At 48.3% G+C, this 19,311-nt stretch overlaps 1 protein-coding gene across 4 annotated transcripts in view; it reads left to right on the plus strand.

Annotated features, from left to right (window-relative positions):
• LOC141059319 (uncharacterized) overlaps positions 1 to 19,311 on the plus strand; it is a 68,757-nt gene that overhangs the window by 20,296 nt on the left and 29,150 nt on the right. The gene's annotated exons all lie outside the window — the stretch shown is intronic.

Here is a 19,311-nt window from a genome sequence, read left to right on the forward strand (position 1 = left end):
TGATGAAGCTAGGACTACTAACAGAGGTGGCCGTGCCCAGTGTCCAGGTATAGCCATAGTGTCTCCAAAAATTAGCCCAAGGGGTTGTATCATGGTTGATGAAGGAAGCAAGGCAGGTCTGAAGGGCCAAACCATTATGATAAAGCCAGGACTAGTAGCATAGAGGTGTCATGTCGGACACTGTTCACACCAGGGTGTCCGGCAGACAGCGGTAATACCCTATTGGGTATTCTGTTCCAGTCGGGATAGGGTTAACCAGGTTGTCATGCTGGCTGAGGGCTGGGCCACGCCCTTGGTCTTTAAATAGTTCGTCCTGACTATGGGCGTCGCCGACTATAGCTTTAGCCTAGTGCTAGCAATACCGGTCAGCAGTGGTGGTGTTGGAGCGTCTGATATCTGGTGCAGTATATCCCTCAGTGGTTCTTTCTCCAATCTGTTATATATATATTTGGTTGCCCTTGCACATTATTGTATTCCCTTGTGTATTAACTGTGTGGTGTTTCTTTTACCCCTGTCCATACGTATTTGTGGGGTCTGGTGTCTGGTCCCCTCACTGGGTGGAGGATGGTGGGTTCAGCTTAGGGCTGGACAGGAGACAGGGACAGGGTGGAGGCTCAGGCAGGCACACCTTCAGTGTAAACCCTGGGTAGAGGGACAGACAGGGTTCCCCTAGTCTGAGGGACATCGCAGGGGTCCCGGGGTTTTTGCCTAAAGTAACCTAGGCATACCATGACATTATAGTCGGCCCAAATAATAAAGTGAGAGGAAAAAAAAAAAAAAAAAAAAGGTATAGATAGGGAATATAGGGGTTACTTACTATGGATCCTATACTTTCCCTAACCAAGCAGCTGGAGGCTCTATCCATACAGGTCACTGAACTCAGGGGGGCGGTCCAGCAACAAGGCCTGTCAGCTCCTGCAGTACCTGCTGAGGCTGCAGCCAGGGCAGCTGAGCCCAAGTTTCCCCTTCCTGAACGATTTGCTGGTGATCGTGGTAAGTTCACGGTGTTTCGTGAATCATGCAAATTGTATTTCCGTATGCGTCCACATTCCTCAGGTAATGAGGCTCAACGCGTGGGCTTGGTGATTTCTTTGCTGAGTGGTGACCCACAGGCCTGGGCCTTTTCACTCCCTTCAGACTCACAGGCATTTGAATCTGTAGATTTTTTTTTTTCTCTGCTCTGGGTTTGATCTATGACGATCCGGATAGATTAAACTTAGCAGAGTCTAAGATACGCTCACTGCTACAGGGTGATCGACCAGCTGAGGATTACTGCACGGAATTCCGGCGCTGGGCGGTGGACACGCAGTGGAATGACCCTGCGCTTAGAAGTCAATTTTTGCATGGGGTTTCTGGAAGGGTTAAACAGACTCTCCTAATGTACGAGACTCCCGCCTCTCTGGAGGCTGCGATGGCACTTGTAGTACGCATAGACCGACGTCTCCGTCAGGGGGCCCTGGTTTCGTTGCCTCCGGGAGGTGGGGGAGTGGTCGGTGAGGTTGCCGCGGGTGAATCCGTGAAACCCATGCAGATCGCTGGTATAGCACAGTCACCGAGTAACAAGCCTAAACGTCCTTGGCACAGAAGGCAGGGGCTCTGTTTTTTTTGTGGCAAAGGAGGACATTTTATTAACGCTTGCCCCCTGGTACCTAAGAAGGGCACGCCGGCGGAAAACTGATAGGCTCAGAGGGTTTGGAGGAGTCTAGTCTGAGCCTTTGTGTATCCTCCGTCATGGTTTCCCAGTGTATGCTCCCTGCTAGGGTGGTACTTGGGGGGCAAATGCTCTCTATTACAGTATTTATTGATAGTGGCTCAGCTGCCAATCTCATTGATGAGAGGTTCGCGCATACAGCGGGATTTCCGGTGGAGAAATTGCCGAACCCCATCCGGGTGGTTACCATCAATGCTTCCCCGTTGTCTCAAGGGGAGATCACAGAGTGTGTGTTGGATATACAACTCCACATCGGAGTATTACACTCAGAGCGGGTAACTTGTAAGGTGCTTAGTAACTTACCGGCTCAGATGGTTCTGGGCTTTCCATGGTTGTCAATGCATAATCCTGTTATTGATTGGAAGACCCAGGACATAATTCAGTGGAGCAGGGAGTGTCAGGAGAGGTGCCTGGCTACATGTATTTCCGCTTTGACCCCCAGTATCCCGGAGCCGTTGCTGGATTATGCGGATGTATTTTCTGAGAAGGGTTGTTCGGAACTACCACCGCATCGCCCCTATGACTGTGCTATTAGGTTGAAACCAGGGGCCAAGTTACCTAAAGCTAGAATGTTTAATATCTCAGGTCCCGAGAGGCTAGCTCTCAAGCAATACATTGCGGATAGCCTGAGCAAGGGTCATATTAGACCTTCCTCTTCTCCTCTGGCTGCTGGCTTCTTCTTTGTTAAAAAGAAGGATGGCGGTTTATGCCCGTGTCTGGATTTCAGAGAACTCAACCAGATTACGGTCCGTGATCCTTACCCTATGCCACTTATACCCGATTTATTCAACCAAGTGGTTGGTGCCAGGTGGTTCTCCAAACTGGACCTCAGGGGGGCGTACAATCTTATAAGAGTCCGTCAGGGGGATGAGTGGAAGACAGCGTTCAATACCCCTGAGGGTCACTTTGAGAGTTTGGTAATGCCGTTTGGGTTGACTATGGCACCGGCTGTCTTTCAACACTTCATTAATGATGTCTTCTCTCAGTTGTTGGGGAGGTTTGTTATAATTTATCTTGACGACATCCTCATTTTCTCTCGCGATCATGATACACATATAGAGCATGTTAGACAGGTTCTGCAGTTGCTCAGAGAGAACAGGCTCTATGTCAAGCTTGAAAAATGTGTGTTTTTCGTACAGGAGCTACCGTTCTTGGGTTATATAATCTCCGCCTCAGGTTTTAAGATGGACACCGCAAAGGTGCAGGCGGTACTACATTGGGATCGGCCTGATAATCTTAAGGCGCTTCAGCGATTTCTTGGCTTCTCCAATTACTATAGAAAATTTATTAAGAACTTCTCTATGATTGCCAAACCACTGACTGACATGACTAAGAAGGGTACCGACTTTTCTGACTGGTCTGAGCCTGCGGTACAGGCGTTTGAATTCCTCAAGAATAGTTTTGCCTCAGCGCCCATTCTGGTGCAGCCCGATGTCTCCTTACCGTTTGTCGTGGAGGTGGATGCGTCGGAGGTTGGAGTGGGGGCTGTACTGTCTCAGGGCCCTTCTTGGGCCAAGTTGCATCCGTGTGCCTTCTTCTCCAAGAAGCTGTCGCCTGCTGAGCGTAATTGTGATATTGGCAACAGGGAACTATTGGCCATCAAATTGGCATTTGAGGAGTGGCGACACTTCTTGGAGGGGGCTGTTCATCAGATTACTGTGATAACCGACCATAAGAACTTGCTTTATTTAGAATCTGCTAAGCGCCTGTCCTCCAGACAGGCTCGCTGGGCATTATTCTTCACCCGGTTTAACTTCATTGTTACCTATCGCCCTGGGTCGAAGAATGTTAAGGCAGACGCTTTATCCAGGTGTTTTCCTGGTGGAGAGTTATGTGAAGAGCCGGTGCCTATTCTCCAAAAGGGTGTGGTGGTATCTGCCATCACGACAGAGATTGAGGCAGAGATTGCGGAGGCTCAGGAGGTGGTACCGCCGGGGTTGCCTGCTAATAAATCTTTTGTGCCGCTACATCTACGCTCTAGAGTGTTGGGTGAACATCACGACACGGTACTGGCAGGTCATCCAGGGGTTAAGAGCACTCTGGAACTGGTATCGCGTCGTTTTTGGTGGCCTAAAATCCGGCAGGATGTGGCCTCATATGTGGCTGCCTGTACCACGTGCGCACGGGCCAAGACTCCTCGTTCCTGTCCCGCTGGTAGCTTGCAGCCTCTCGGGGTGCCCAGTAAGCCATGGATTGAGATTTCCATGGATTTTATTACTGACTTGCCCGCCTCGGCAGGGAACTCGGTCATTTTGGTAATTGTTGATAGGTTCTCCAAAATGTCACATTTCGTTGCTTTACCGTCTTTGCCCAATGCTAAGACTCTTGCTCAGATATTTATTCGCGAGGTGGTCAGACTTCATGGTGTCCCGTCTGACATTGTGTCTGATCGAGGTACGCAGTTTGTGGCAAAGTTTTGGAGAGCTTTTTGTTCTCACCTTGGAATCAAATTATCTCATTCATCGGCTTTCCACCCTCAGTCGAATGGACAGACTGAGCGGATGAACCAAAACCTGGAGCAATACTTGCGCTGCTTTATTTCCGACAATCAGGAAGAGTGGTCAGCGTTTCTTCCTCTGGCAGAATTCGCAATAAACAACCATTGCCAGGAATCGTCTGGGGAATCTCCTTTTTTTTGTGTGTATGGTCAACATCCTCAATTTTGCACCTTGCATCAGGGGTGCTCAGTTGGCGTCCCTGAAGAGGACCAGTTGGGAGCTCAATTGTCGTCTGTTTGGAGGAGAGTCAAGCAGCGCTTGTTGAAGGTGGGTTCCAGGTACAAACGGGTGGCTGACTGCAGACGTGTGCCAGGTCCGGACCTGTGTGTGGGTGATTGGGTGTGGTTATCTACTAGGAACATTAAGCTCAAGATACCGTCACTTAAGTTGGGTCCCAGGTTCATTGGCCCATTTAGAATCTCCGCAGTGATCAACTCAGTGGCATTTCGTTTGGAGTTGCCGGCTGTGTATAAGATTCATAATGTATTTCACAAAGCATTGCTAAAGAAGGTCGTGGGTTTGGTGGATGGTTCCCCCGGGCCACCACCTCCCGTCTTGGTGGATGGCGCGTTGGAATTTGAGGTGTCCAAAGTGGTGGACTCTAGGGTTGTGCGTCGCACTCTACAGTACCTGGTCCACTGGCGTGGCTATGGTCCTGAGGAGAGGACATGGGTGCCGGCCTCTGACATTCATGCTGATCGACTGGTTACTATGTTCCATCGTCGCCATCCGGACAAGCCAGGTCCTCGACATGGTGAGGTTCCGGAGGTCCCTCGTAGAAGGCGGGGTACTGTCATGTCGGACACTGTTCACACCAGGGTGTCCGGCAGACAGCGGTAATACCCTGTTGGGTATTCTGTTCCAGTCGGGATAGGGTTAACCAGGTTGTCATGCTAGCTGAGGGCTGGGCCACGCCCTTGGTCTTTAAATAGTTCGTCCTGACTATGGGCGTCGCCGACTATAGCTTTAGCCTAGTGCTAGCAATACCGGTCAGCAGTGGTGGTGTTGAAGCGTCTGATATCTGGTGCAGTATATCCCTCAGTGGTTCTTTCTCCAATCTGTTATATATATATTTGGTTGCCCTTGCACATTATTGTATTCCCTTGTGTATTAACTGTGTGGTGTTTCTTTTACCCCTGTCCATACGTATTTGTGGGGTCTGGTGTCTGGTCCCCTCACTGGGTGGAGGGTGGTGGGTTCAGCTTAGGGCTGGACAGGAGACAGGGACAGGGTGGAGGCTCAGGCAGGCACACCTTCAGTGTAAACCCTGGGTAGAGGGACAGACAGGGTTCCCCTAGTCTGAGGGACATCGCAGGGGTCCCGGGGTTTTTGCCTAAAGTAACCTAGGCATACCATGACAAGAGGTGGCCGTGCCCAGTGTCCAGGCATAGCAATATTGTCTCCAAAAATTAGCCCAAGGGGCATGATAGCATGGTTGATGAAGGAAAAAGGGTCTCACTCTCATCACAAGTGCCTCCGATGGGAAATATTAATTAATGTAATGTTTTTAGCTTATTGACCATGAGGTACATGTGTCAGAAGCAGGTTTTGAAAACATGTGTAAAAAGAAGAAAAGGGGGTTGTATGGGAAGAGAATGGGATGGATGTGATCACCAATTTAAAAAAAAAAAAAAAAAAAAAAAAAAAGTGTCGGGTGACTTTAGGTTGGGATACTGTCATCTGGAGGGCTTAAATACTGTTGCAAAATCCAGTCCTTGTTAAATTTTATCAGAGTCAGCCTGTCTGCATTCTCTGTAGTCAACCGTGTGCGTGTATCTGTGATTGCCCCAGCGGCACTGAAAACACGCTCTGACTTCACACTAGCAGCAGGGCAGGCCAGGTACCTCCAAGGCATAGAAGGAGAGGTCGGGCCAACTATGCAGCTTGGATACCCTGTAATTAAACGGTACAGAAGCGTCAGGAAGAACGCAGGTATGACATTGCTACTGTTCCAGATAGTCGTTGGTGATGAGCCGGTTTATTGAAGATGGCCCAGTTTGTGGACATTTTACCACCACCTCTTTTGGACCTGTGGATCCACCCGCCAGGGCAGTGGGGTACTCTGTATCGGGCCGGTATCTCGGAGGGAAGTGTCACAGTAGCGGTGACCCGGTCCGTGGCCTTGGACGTACATGAAGAAAGAGGTTAAGTGTGGCTGGTTCAAGTTTATAAGTGGATGATATGTGACGTCACCTGTGGTGCTCGGTAATGAAGGGGTTAATCCGATGCTGCAAGCAGATCCTCTGGGACAGATGGTATAAGGCAGCAAGATGTAATAGCTCCCCACAGGTAGAGCTGTAGTCCCAGGGCAGTGAGAATAGGTGTTGAGGAAGAGGGTGTAGTGTTAGGCACAGAGATGTAGCAGTGCTGAAAGGGTTGCAGGAAGAAAGCAAGGACACAGCAGGGTGCAGTTTCCTTTACCTTTACTTTGCTTTGCAAGTACAGTCCAGGATCCAGATTACAGATGGAACAGGAGTTGGCCAGCCTGGAAGCAACTCAGGAATCTCTCTATGCAGATGGGTTGTGTAGTCTCCTTTTCTAGCGCTTATCTGAGGTACATGCAGTACTGAGTTACACTGACGTTCCTCTTGCTTGCTCTCCTTTAGAACACCCTCGTGTGGCAGACAGCTGTAGCCTCCTTCTTCTGGCTCACACGTTGCTGTTGTGCCTCTGAGTCTTATGTGGGAACAGAGCATTTACAGCTTTCTATTCCTCCGGTTTCTGCTGCAGGAACATCAGTTTCGCAAACAGCCTCGGGGACCGGACCCAGGAACCATGAGCCACGCTAGAAGTGAGCCTGAACTCTGCTCAATCCTCCAGCTCTTCTCCTCTTGTCCACACACTTCGCCCTCCTCACACGAACTAACTAAACTTCCCCTTCCTGGCCCTCAGAGAGCAGCTCTTCCCCCAGTTTTGGTTCAGAGCTCCCTCTGCTGGCCTGGAGTGGGAACTGTGCTGTGTGTTGTATTTACCTGACAGGGAGACCCTTTATTGCTTCCAAGCATGACATCACACTCCTTAGGAGGAAGGTAATGCCACTGTGGCGACCATACTCCTGGGGGCGCCACATTACCCCCTAGTGCAATTCAGTACTCCCGGACTGAAGAAAACATGCAAAACATATTAACAAATGAACAATTGTAAATGTAACAGGATTTCAAAAATGAAAAATTACAAAAACCAAAGCTCAAAAATAGTCCTTGTGACGATTAGTCCATGCGTCAATGTCCATGGTCCAATTCCTGAGCAGTTGGTAAACTATGTACAAGTAGAATTTTGACCACACATAGTCCTGTGGTCCAATTGTCCATCAAAAACAAAATAAGATCTTCGAAAAGGGTTCTTACAGAGTCTCTGTAGGCACATAAACTTGAAAAGTTGCATATTTACAGGTACAGTTTACATTTTCTATTTGCACTTTAATCTCTATATCTAACTGGGATCTCACCTTTTGTACTACGGGTAGATCTGCGTAGCATGGGTACCTCTAATGGCCTATTTAGGTTTAGTGGGCCTGTTACTGCTGTTGGTAAATTGGGAAGTAGCCGTCTACAAACTCTTAGACTCACTGTGGGCATGACAGATTCACCCCTGGCAGGGTGAGGATTCTCTGGCTCCACTGCTGGTGTGGTATCCGCTGCCTGAACTTCTGATTTTCAGGGTTCTCTTGAGTCTCTGCTACTTCAGTTGCAGTAGGCTGGGGAAAGATTAGGACAGGAACTACGATGGCTTGATCCACTCTTGTCCCGTTTGCAGGAAATTCTCCGAGTACAGTGTTTTCGTTTTCTTTGTCTTTTTCTTCTTTTTCTTTTTTTAGTCCTTTTTCTTCTTTTTTTTCTTCTTTGTTTCTTCTTTTTCGATAAAGGTTATGGATGACAAATAAGAAAATTCAAATTTAATATAAATAACACACATAAATGTAATGCAAAAGAGCTGGAAAGTATGTACAAAATAGTGCACTATGATAATATGACCAGTAGCTATAAGGGAGTCATACATCAAAAAGGTCTATAGTACCTGAAGGAATTTTTTATTTTTGATACAATGGGTCCATTGTGGATCCATTATAAATAAAACCATTGCAGATAATATGTGCACATACCTGAATAATATGTGCATATATCTAGAGGTAAAATTGCACATAAGGAAACATAACAAGCCAAGTATACATAGTACATATTAGGAAATGGAGCCCTATGAGCGGGAAAAAAAAAAAAAAAACTGGATAAATCTGCAATGTCTGCACACAGACATAAGTGGAGTAGTAGAGAACAACTAGAGTAATATACAGCTAATTAAATTGCAGACGGGCTAAAAACCACACCCACAAATAAAGCTAATATAAGCAATGGCTGTAAAAAGACTGTAAATACGGAATGTGGATAGCAACTGAAAAAAAAATATATTTTTTTTGAAAAATAAGGGAGTGTTTCATGTGGTTATTGTGACAGACATATTGTCTATTGCGATATCCTACCTAAAGGTGTTTTTTATTCATGAGTCTATATTAAGGGGTGATTGTATCAGTATTACATTTTTTGTGCATGGTATAGTGATATGACCACATGTATCTTTGTGTATACACCTGATAGTGGATACTCTCCCCATTTATCAATTCATGTACATTGACATATTTATGTTATATGTATGAGACGCTATCTATATTTTTTGCACGGATCAGGGTTAACAGTGGGAATATGATTGTTCTTGTTTTTACTTGTTTTTAAATTGACATTGTTGTTAATAAAAGCTTTTTTCCGTGTATTACATATATTGGTGGTGTGCATTTCTCCTTCTGGTCCTGCTCTTTCTCTTCAGTCTTCAGCATTATTTCATGTGACCATGGATTTGCACCCCCGCCATCTTATATGTGTCTTAATATGAGCAATGCGCCCTACCTTTTCATTTTCAATTCCTCCGACATAGCTTTCCCTCATAGATGAATAGCCTGGCTCTTTCCTTCCACATCTGCTGGGCTTCTTCATGAGCATCTGGACTTGGGCGTGAGTCAGCTTGTGACAGTAGCTCCTTTATCAGGCGAACTGCGGGATCGTTATCCTACGTTTCTGCCCAGTCATGATGAGGCAATGGATTTAGGGTGGCCTCTTTCACGATAGATTGTCTGTTTCTCACTCCTTGAGCACGTTGGGCCGCAATTGGCTGGTGGAAGGCAGGTAACTCTATTTCTTCGAGTGCCTCAGGGTCTTCTCCTGCATCTGGCAAATTGCCAATGCGCTGTCCAGAATGCCCATTCTTGTGCCCCGCTCGGTACTTGATGGTGAATTCATACTTAGACAGCCGCGCCATCCATCGCTGCTCCAGTGCGCCTAGTTTTGCAGTTTCCAAATGAGTCAACGGGTTGTTGTCCGTGAAGATGGTAAACTTGGCTGAAGCTAGGTAATGCTTGAATCGTTCAGTCACAGCCCAGACTATGGCGAGGAACTCCAGTTTGAAGGAACTGTTGTCAGGGTTCCTTTCAGTGGGACGAAGCTTCCTGCTGGCGTAGGAGATCATTCTTTCTTTGCCATTCTGTACCTGTGACAGTACTGCTCCCAGTCCCACATTGCTGGCATCAGTATACAGAACAAATGGTTGGTCATAATCTGGGTAGGCCAGAACTTCATCTCCTGTGAGCCATTTTCAGTCGAGTGAAGGACCTCTCCAGTTCCTCATTCCATTCAAATGTAGGACTCTTCTTTCTGGCTTTCTTGGGCTGGCCCACCAGAAGATTTTGCATAGGCGTGGCTATCTAAGTGAAGCCTTTGATGAACCTTCGGTAGTAGCCTACCAACCCGAGGAATTGACGTACCTCATGGAGGTTGCTGGGCTTCTGCCAGTCCCGGATGACAGTGACTTTGTCAGGATCCGGTGCCACACCTTCTACTCTCACTACATGACCGAGGTACTGTACCATGGGCTTCAGGAGGTGGCATTTGGATGGCTTCACTTTCAGGCCAAAGTTGGACAGGGCTTCGAACACCTCAGCCAGGTGCTCCCAATGGTCTTCATAAGTCTTGGAGAAAACAATGACATCATCAAGGTACAACAGGACTGTCTCGAAGTTCTTGTGTCCAAGAGAGCATTCCATTAGCCGTTGAAATGTCCCTGGGGCGGTGCAGAGCCCGAACGGCATGTAGTTGAACTCGCAGAGACCCATTGGTGTAGTAAACGCTGTTTTCTCCTTGTCTGCCTCTGCCACGGGAACCTGCCAATACCCACTAGTGAGATCTAAGGTGGAAAAGTAGTTAGCAGTTTTAAGTGTGGCTAATGACTCCTCAATTCTGGATAATGGGTAGGCATCCTTATGTGTAATGCTGTTAATTTTTTGGTAATCAACACACATTCTCAGGGTACCATCTTTCTTTTTCACAAAGACTATTGGAGCTGCCCAGGGGCTACAACTGTCTCTGATCACACCAGCCTTCTTCATTTCCCACAACATACTTTTGGCACATTGATATTGTGTTGGGGGAATAGGCCGGTACCTTTCTTTAATGGGTGGATGATCTCCAGTGGGGATATGGTGTTGAACCCCTTTTGCCTGCCCAAAGTCTAGAGGGTGTTTACTGAATACCCACTCATACTCCTGAGTCACTCGGTAAGCCCCACTCTTTTGGTATGAAGGGGTGGAGTCAGTCCCCACCTGCAGTTGCTGACACCACTCCTCCAGCTGCTTTACAGAGCCATTGTCCCCTGTCTGGTCGGACGAGACCAAGGGCTCTGCTGCCTGTATTGCGTTGTTACTGACGGTAAGCAGCTTAGCAACTGTGGCATACCAAGGTATTGTGGCCTCCTCTTCCCCACAATTCAACAGGCGTACAGGTTCTCTCCCTTTGCGGACATCAACTACCCCTCTGGCTGTCAGGACAGTGGGCCTGCTATCAGAGTACACTGGCTCTACCAATGCTGGGTAATCTTTTCCTCTGAGGCCTATGGCTGCCCAACACCAAATTAACATTTCACATCTGGGGGGTATCGCAATGGGGAAAGAATCACTCACTCTGACGCTGCCAATTTCTCCGCCAGACAGTTCTACCTGCTGTCTTTGCATCAGGGCCTTGATCTCCTTCTGCATGACTCGTTGTTCACTGGAGCCAGCAGTCTCGGCTACCTGTTGCAACAAAACAATAACCTCGGAAAGATAATTTTCAATCACATTAGTACCTAAGGTCATCATTGGGTTACATTCTCGTCGATCAATGTCTACAACTATCAGACCTTGAGATTTTAACTCTACTCACCCCACTTTAATGGTAATCGCTTTACATCCTACTTGCGGCAAAGACTGACCATTGCTGGCAACTACTTTCAGTTCATCACTTTTGCCATGGGTAAGTTCAGAGTCAGCCCAATACCGCTTGTAAAGGATATATGGCATACTTGTCACCTGGGAGCCAGTGTCCAGCAAAGCGTTCATGGGGATGCCGTCAATCACAACTAGGAGGACCGGTTGCCCTCCAACATACTTGGCTCGCCAGTTCTTTCTTTGGGCCTTGTGGTCCTACTCCTGGGGGTTGGCTCTCTGCCCCAGGGTGGCAGAATCTTGCGCTGTGGCCTGCCTTGCAGCAGTGACGACAGATGGGACGTCCGTCCTTGTCATAGGGATCGTTGTCTCTCCCTCGGCGTGGCGGGATCCTCTTCTTCCGTAGCCACGGGACATCCTCTGGACTGGAGGCCAGCTAGATCTTCTCCTTTGAGGACATCTGCATGGACTGCACAGTTTTGGCAAGTGCAGCCATACTTTTGGCCAACTCTTGGACCTGAAGGCACAGTTCTGTAGATGGATCATTATCCAGAGTCTGTGCATCAGCCCCCACAGGGCTGGGAGGGAAAGATGCTGCTTCTTGGTGGTATGTGATCGCTGGGCGCCTAGGGGGCGCTGGACGGCTGACATTTGGTTCATGCAGCACCCGGATAGCTCTGTCTTTGAAGTCTGCAAAGTCTAAATCAGGGTTCTGTAGGGCTATGATGCGCAGCTGTGCTCTGTGGGTACTGGATAGGAGTCCCTCAATAAATTGCTCCTTTAACAGTCTGTCTCCATCTTTCACACTGTCTGGGTTAATCTGCTTTATGGCTCGCAGCACCTCCTGCAGGTTAAGAGCATAGTCCTGTATACTGTCCTGCACTCTCTGCTTACACCCAAAGAATCTTTTTTATTTCAGCTGCAGTGCGGGTGTCAAAGGTGCTTCTTAGCTTAGCCAGGATCTTTTTAACAGTCTCTTTATCAGTGTCCTGCCAGGCTTTTACTTCCCTTTGCGCTGCACCAGTTAGCTGCCCAATAAGGATGTTCACTTTCTGGCTTTCAGACAGAGGATACACTTCAAACAAACTGCAGAGTCTCTCTTTAAATTCACTCAGGGTATGTGACTCCCCTGAGTACTGCGGTAACCAGGCGGCATTATGGGAACTGCTGTGATGGGCGCTTGTTCCTGCTGCGCTCTGGAAGGGGCCGCTGGATTCTGCGGTGTCATTGGATCTTGCGGCGCTGTGGGGCGTGCGCTGCATCTTCTCTTGCCTCTGACATTCTCCTCCCCCCCCCCCCCTAATTAACGTTGGCCAGGCCCTGGGTTGCGCTGGCTTACTGGTTACCGCTCCGCAGGCTTGATGGTCGGGGAATGCTGGGACTGCAGGCCTCTGCTTCTCACTTCCTGCACGCGCTCTCCGGCTGACTCAGCCCACGACGACCCGCCCCTTTGGCTTCTCGGGCGTGCCAAGTGGTGGGGCAATGGCGCAATAGGCCTATGGCACACACACAGTCTCTGGCACACAGGACCCGGGGACACTGGGCTTCTTAAATCCTGTTCGTGACACCAAAGTGGATCACCCACCAGGGCAGTGGGGTACTCGGTACCGGGCCGGTATCTCAGAGGGAAGTATCACAGTAGCGGTGACCCGGTCCGTGGCCCTGGGCATCCATGTAAAAGGGGTTAAGCGTGGCTGGTTAAAGTTTATAAGTGGATGATACGTGTTGCCACCTGTGGTGCTCGGCAATGAAGGGGTTAATCCGACGCTGCAAGCAGATCCTCTGGGACAGATGGTATAAGGCAGCATGATGTAATAGCTCCCCACAGGTAGAGCTGTAGTCCCAGGGCAGATAGAATAAGTGTTAAGGAAGAAGGTGCAGTGTTAGGCACAGAGATGTAGCAGTGCTGAAGGGGTTGCAGGAAGAAGGCAATGACACAACAGGGTGCAGTTTTCTTTACCTTTACTTTGCAAGTGCAGTCCAGGATCCAGATTACAGATGGAACAGGAGTTGGCCAGCCTGGAAGCAACTCAGGAATCTCTCTGTGCAGATGGTTGTGTAGTCTCCTTTCTAGCGCTTATCTGAGGTACATGCAGTACTGAGTTACACTGAAGTTCCTCTTGCTTGCTCTCCTTTAGAACCCCCTTGTATGGCAGACAGCTGTAGCCTCCTTCTTCTGGCTCACACGTTGCTGTTGTGCCTCCGAGTCTTATGTGGGAACAGAGCATTTATAGCTTCCTATTCCTCCGGTCTCTGCTGCAGGAACATCAGTTTCACAAACAGCCTCGGGGACCGGACCCCGGATCCATGCGCCACGCTAGAAGTGAGCCTGAACTCTGCTCAATCCTCCAGCTCTTCTCTCGTCCACACACTTCGCCCTCCTCACACGAGCTAACTAAACTTCCCCTTCCTGGCCCCCAGAGAGCAGCTCTTCCCCCAGTTTTGGTTCAGAGCTCCCTCTGCTGGCCTGGAGTGGGAACTGTGCTGTGTGTTGTATTTACCTGACAGGGAGACCCTTTATTGCTTCCAAGCCTGACATCACATTCCCTAGGAGGAAAGTAATGCCACTGTGGCGACCATACTCCTGGGGCAAGATTTCTCCCGCGCATCCCCCCTACTCTGGAACTCTCTACCACAACATATCAGACTCTCACCTACCATGGAAACCTTCAAAAAGAACTTGAAGACCTACCTCTTCCGACAAGCCTACAACTTGCAGTAACCACCGATCCACCAAACTGCTGCACGACCAGCTCTACCCTCGCCTACTGTATCCTCACCCATCCCGTTGTAGATTGTGAGCCCTCGCGGGCAGGGTCCTTTCTCATCCTGTACCAGTCGTGACTTGTATTGTTTAAGATTACTGTACTTGTATGTATTATGTATACCCCTCCTCACATATAAAGCGCCATGGAATAAATGGCGCTGTAATAATAAATAATAATAATTTGCTTTGCGTATCTCTCCCCATTAATGCATGCTGTTGCACAGAGCTGGTATCTCTGCTAGCAGTGGTGTCTGAGGGTGCTGTTGCTATCAAATGATTGACAACGGCCTTCTTGAAGGATTCCATTGTGAAACCCCTTGGTGACTGCAACAGTAGCGAAGGAAATTTGTCCTTGTACTATGGGTCTAGAAGGGTGGCCAACCAGTATGTGGATTACGCGAGGGTCTTGGCACAGACAGTCAGATATGAAGTGTGCCAAGCTTCATACAGGCAAATTTTCTGTGACCCCTGAAGGAGGAACAATACCCATCCTCTCCTCACACTGACTCTCCTCCTCCTCTTCAGCCCACCCATGCTGGACAGACATGAAGCTGGGGTTTGGATTCCCCTCTGTAGCATGACGTGTCCCCCTCGGTACCACTGAAAAGTCCTCTCCCTCCTCATTTTCATCATCCTCTTCTTCCCCCAATGTTACCTGATGATATTGGCTGGGCTGGGTAGGATCACCCATTGTGAAATCTTGCTCCATACCCAGCTGCTGGGCACGCAAAGATTACCTTTTTTGATTCTGCAGCAATTTTTTTTAATTTTTTTTCAGCAGACATAGCATAGGGATGGTTACACTGATAATGGCCTGATCACCGCTTGCAAGCTTGGTGCAGTACTCAGTTATCAAGCACCTCACAAATATCAGCGATCCACACCCACTCAACAGTTGTGTCTTGGCTGAGTCTCAGTGTGGCGGGCATGTTTAAGCTGGTATTCAGAAAGTGCCCTCTGCTGCTCACTTATCCTTGCCAACAGATATGTTGAGTTCCACCGTGTTGGCAGGTCACAAATGAGTCTGTGGTTTGGCAAATTAAATTGCTTTTGAAGCGCTGCAAGACCGGCAACAGCGGTTGAGGAGTGGCGGAAATGGGCGCAAATACAGCGCACCTTCTCAAATAGGTACGGCAAGTCAGGGTATGTTTTTAGAAATTTCTGCACCACCAGGTTCAGCGCGTGAGCCATGCATGGCACGTGTACCAGCTTCCTGAGCTTTAAAGCCGCCACCAGGTTACGCCCATTATCGCAGACAACCAGACCAGGTTGGAGTTGCAGTGGGGAGAGCCACTGATCGGTCTGTTTTATTCCTTGCCAAAGCTCTGCTGCAGTGTGTGGTGTCACCTAAGCAGATCAGCTTCAGCAGAGCGTTTTTCCGCTTTGCCGATGTGCTGCTGCACAGCTCCCAACTTGGGAGTGATGTGGAGGGTAATTCAGCATAGGATGACGAGGAGGAGTAAGAGGGGAGACTGGACGTATATGATGAGGCGGAAATCCTGATTGAGGTTGGGCCCGCTATTCGTGGCATGGGTAGGATATGTGTTGATGGTCCAGTTTGAGACTTTGTCCCACCCTCCACCAGGTTCAGCCAGTATGCTGTGACATAGATGTATCGTCCCTGGCCACAAGTACTTGCCCACGTGTCTGTTGTAAGATGGACCTTCCCGGTTACGGTGTTAATGAGAGCACGCTTTAGATTGTTTAAGACATGCTGGTGTAACGCGGGGACGGCACACCGGGAAAAATGGTGCCGGCTGGGAACCGAGTATCATGGGGCAGCCACAGCCAAAAGATCACGGAAACACTGTGTCCCAAGCCTTAACGGCAACATCTCCACGGCTAGCAACTTGGCAATGTGCGCGTTCAGTAATTGTTCTTGTGGGTGCGTGGCTTGGTATTTACGCCTCCTTTCATACATCTGGGGCACAGACAATTGGACGCTTTCCTGGGACAAACAACTGGATGAGCTTGTTGTGGCCTGTGTCTGTGCAACCGCAGCTTGTGAGCAAGAGGTATGATGATCACCTGCTTCCTGCCCAGCAGATTGGTGAGGCCGTATCACAGGCGACATGACAGTGGTTTGACCTGCAGACACTGATTTGGTACCCTGTTGTTAAGCCCACCGACTAGGGTGCTTGGCTGCCATGTGTTTCCGCATACTGGTGGTGCTTTGGTTGCCTTTGCCCTGGCGTCTGCTCAGCTTCCTATGGCAGATGCTACAGATGACAACATTTGGTTCAGAAAGACTATCGGAAAAAAATTTCCAGACAGCCGCTGAACGCACCCTTGCCTTGACTTGGGGCACAGAGGGATTGCTCTTGGCAACAGTTGACACACTTCGCACTCTTCTCAAACCAGTAGCCCTTGGTGCCTTTGTTGGCGCTACGTATCCACCTTCATCCTCTGTGCTGCTGTGCTGGCTATGTGTGCCAACGGCCCAGGTCGGATCGGTGGTCTCGTCATCGACCACCTCATCGTCCATGTCATCCTCCTTCCATGTTGATATTGGCGACTGGACAGATGGCAACTGTGTCATCACAATCAGCCTCCGCCTCTTCACCCGGTATATCACGTGGATGAAAATTGCTTTCTACTGGGGTTTCAAATACTTGGCCAGCTTCAACAGACGATACCCACTCGCGTTCCTCTTCAATGTCGCACGGTGAGAGGCCAGAGGCAATGAAAGAAAATGAGCCAAACAGATCCTCGGAGTGACCAAGGTTGGGGTCAAATGTTTCCTGTGACTCCTGACCGGGTGATGAACTAGGAACAGGTTGAGAATAGAATGACCCAGCGTTCTGTATGGATAGTAGACTGTTTTGTCATGGATGATTGGGTGCTGCTAGAACATTTTGTGGAGGCCTTATCAGCCATCCAAGACAGTTTCTGCTCTTGTTCTTCGGGCTTCCAGGCCCGTTTATGTTCCAGGCCGGTAAATTTCACCAGGAAACTAGATGCATCATCCTTCTTCAATCTCCCAGACTCTGTGCCTTGTTGGGCACCAACGACCCCACGTCCCTGTCCCTTCACAACAGCCTTTTTAGGAATTTTGAATTTTTCTGCCATAGTTGCAGATATAGGGGAGCAAGGAGCAGTTAGTGCTTTGTGGAAGGTAGCACTACAGCCTAGTACTGCTTTGTGTTTTACAAACCGTATCACAGCAGCAGAAAAAAAAGGTTTAAGGTGAGATTACACACCCCAGTAACCACACAAGACAGCGGTGCTGCCACTAAAAAAATTGCCCTGAGGTTTAAGGCAAGAATACGCACCCCAGACACCACACAAGACAGCGGTGCTGGCTGCGGTTCAGTTGTGCAGTATCGTGTGTGCTATTCGCTGTGAATGCAGCACGGCAGCAGCACAAAAAAACCTGCCCTGCAGGGGTAAATGTGACCTAAAAAAAAAGCTGAGAAAACAGTCACTTCTCGGTCCCTGACCTTATACTTTCAGCTCTGAAAAGAGCTTTTGGGTTTCACAGATTTCTGGCTGATTTGAATCAAACACAACTCTCCCTAGCAGCTGCTCATACTCTTCCTACACTAGCTGTGTTCTGCATGCAATGTGCAGAAAATGGCGGCGGCAGGCAGGGCTTAGTGCCAGGCTATGATTGATGACTCATAGGAAGCTGGGCGGCCAGCCAATCATAGTAATGCCGCCCACAACCAAGAAGGCTGTGGCATTACTGTGATTGGCAACTGCTGGGCGGGAGAACCCAATAGCGAGGCGAGTAGTGAAATACTCGCTATGTTTCGAGTACTGCGAGTACTGCATTACTCGCCGAGTACCAAATACCCATGAATATGCTCGCTCATCCCTAGTAGTAACTAGTAAGTGCAGAGAAGTCACAGATTCTTCTTGGTCACCATCTGTGGCTGCTTTATTGTTGGTGTAGTCTGGTCGTATCACAATCGTGTGATCACCATTTTGCCTCCTGACCACAACATTCTCCTCCACCCAAAACTGTTCAAATGACTTTGGGCATTGAAAGCCCTTTTATATAGAACTTACCTCCTGGAGGATCCACCTACCTCCTGGGATTAGGAGATGCTGACTGTTACCTGCTACAAAGCCAAATGACAGCGCACATAGAATGTGCTGACAATTTACAAAATCATTTGAAGAAAAATATTATGTGCCTGTAAGAGAAAGCGGAGGGTAATGATGTTGACTTCTTAGAACCCTGATATCTTATTGGATGAATCTACCTTCTCTCCCTTCTGTGCTGCTGAATGTGCTCATATGGTCCCTACAAGACCAGGTCCAGTCTTTCTGGCCAAACTTTACTTTTATGATCAACAACATTAAATGTGCAGTGAGGCCAAGTGTAAATTTCCCTTTATCCTGACTTTTTAATTTGTATTAAAACTAATTTCTAGGAGGATTGTGATAAACTACAAGAAACCATTATACCTGAGCCATGATATATCTCTCAGCTGTGTGTGGCTGATGGCTGTAATATACAGTCATGGCCAAAAGTTTTGAGAATGACACAAATATTATATTTTCACATGATCTGCTGGCCTCTGGTTTTTATGTGTGTTTGTCAGATGTTTTTATCACATACAGAAATATAATTGCAATCATATTATGAGTAGCAAAAGGTTATATTGACATAATGAGTTAATGCAGCAAGTCAATATTTGCAGTGTTGATCCTTCTTCTTCAGGACCTCAACAATTCTCCCTGGCATGCTCTCAATCAACTTCTGGATCAAATCCTGACTGATAGCAGTCCATTCTTGCAAATTCAATGCTTTTATTTTGTCTGAATTTGAAGGTTTTTGTTTGTCCACCCGTCTCTTGATGATTGACCACAAGTTCTCAATGGGATTAAGATATGGGGAGTTTCCAGGCCATGGTCCCAAAATCTCTGTTTTGTTCCCTGAGCCATTTAGTTATCACCTTTGCTTTATGGCAAGGTGCTCCATCATGTTGAAAAAGGCATTGTTGATCGCCAAACTGCTCTTGGACGGTTGGGAGAAGTTGCTTTTGGAGGACATTCTGGTACCATTCTTTATTCATGGCTGTGTTTTTAGGCAAGACTGAGAGAGAGCCCATTCCCTTGGCTGAGAAGCAACGCCACACATGAA

This window comes from Dendrobates tinctorius, unplaced genomic scaffold (genome assembly GCF_039654945.1).
Source record: "Dendrobates tinctorius isolate UK_male_01 unplaced genomic scaffold, ASM3965494v1 ptg000226l, whole genome shotgun sequence".
In the NCBI taxonomy this organism is placed as follows: Eukaryota; Metazoa; Chordata; class Amphibia; order Anura; family Dendrobatidae; genus Dendrobates; species Dendrobates tinctorius.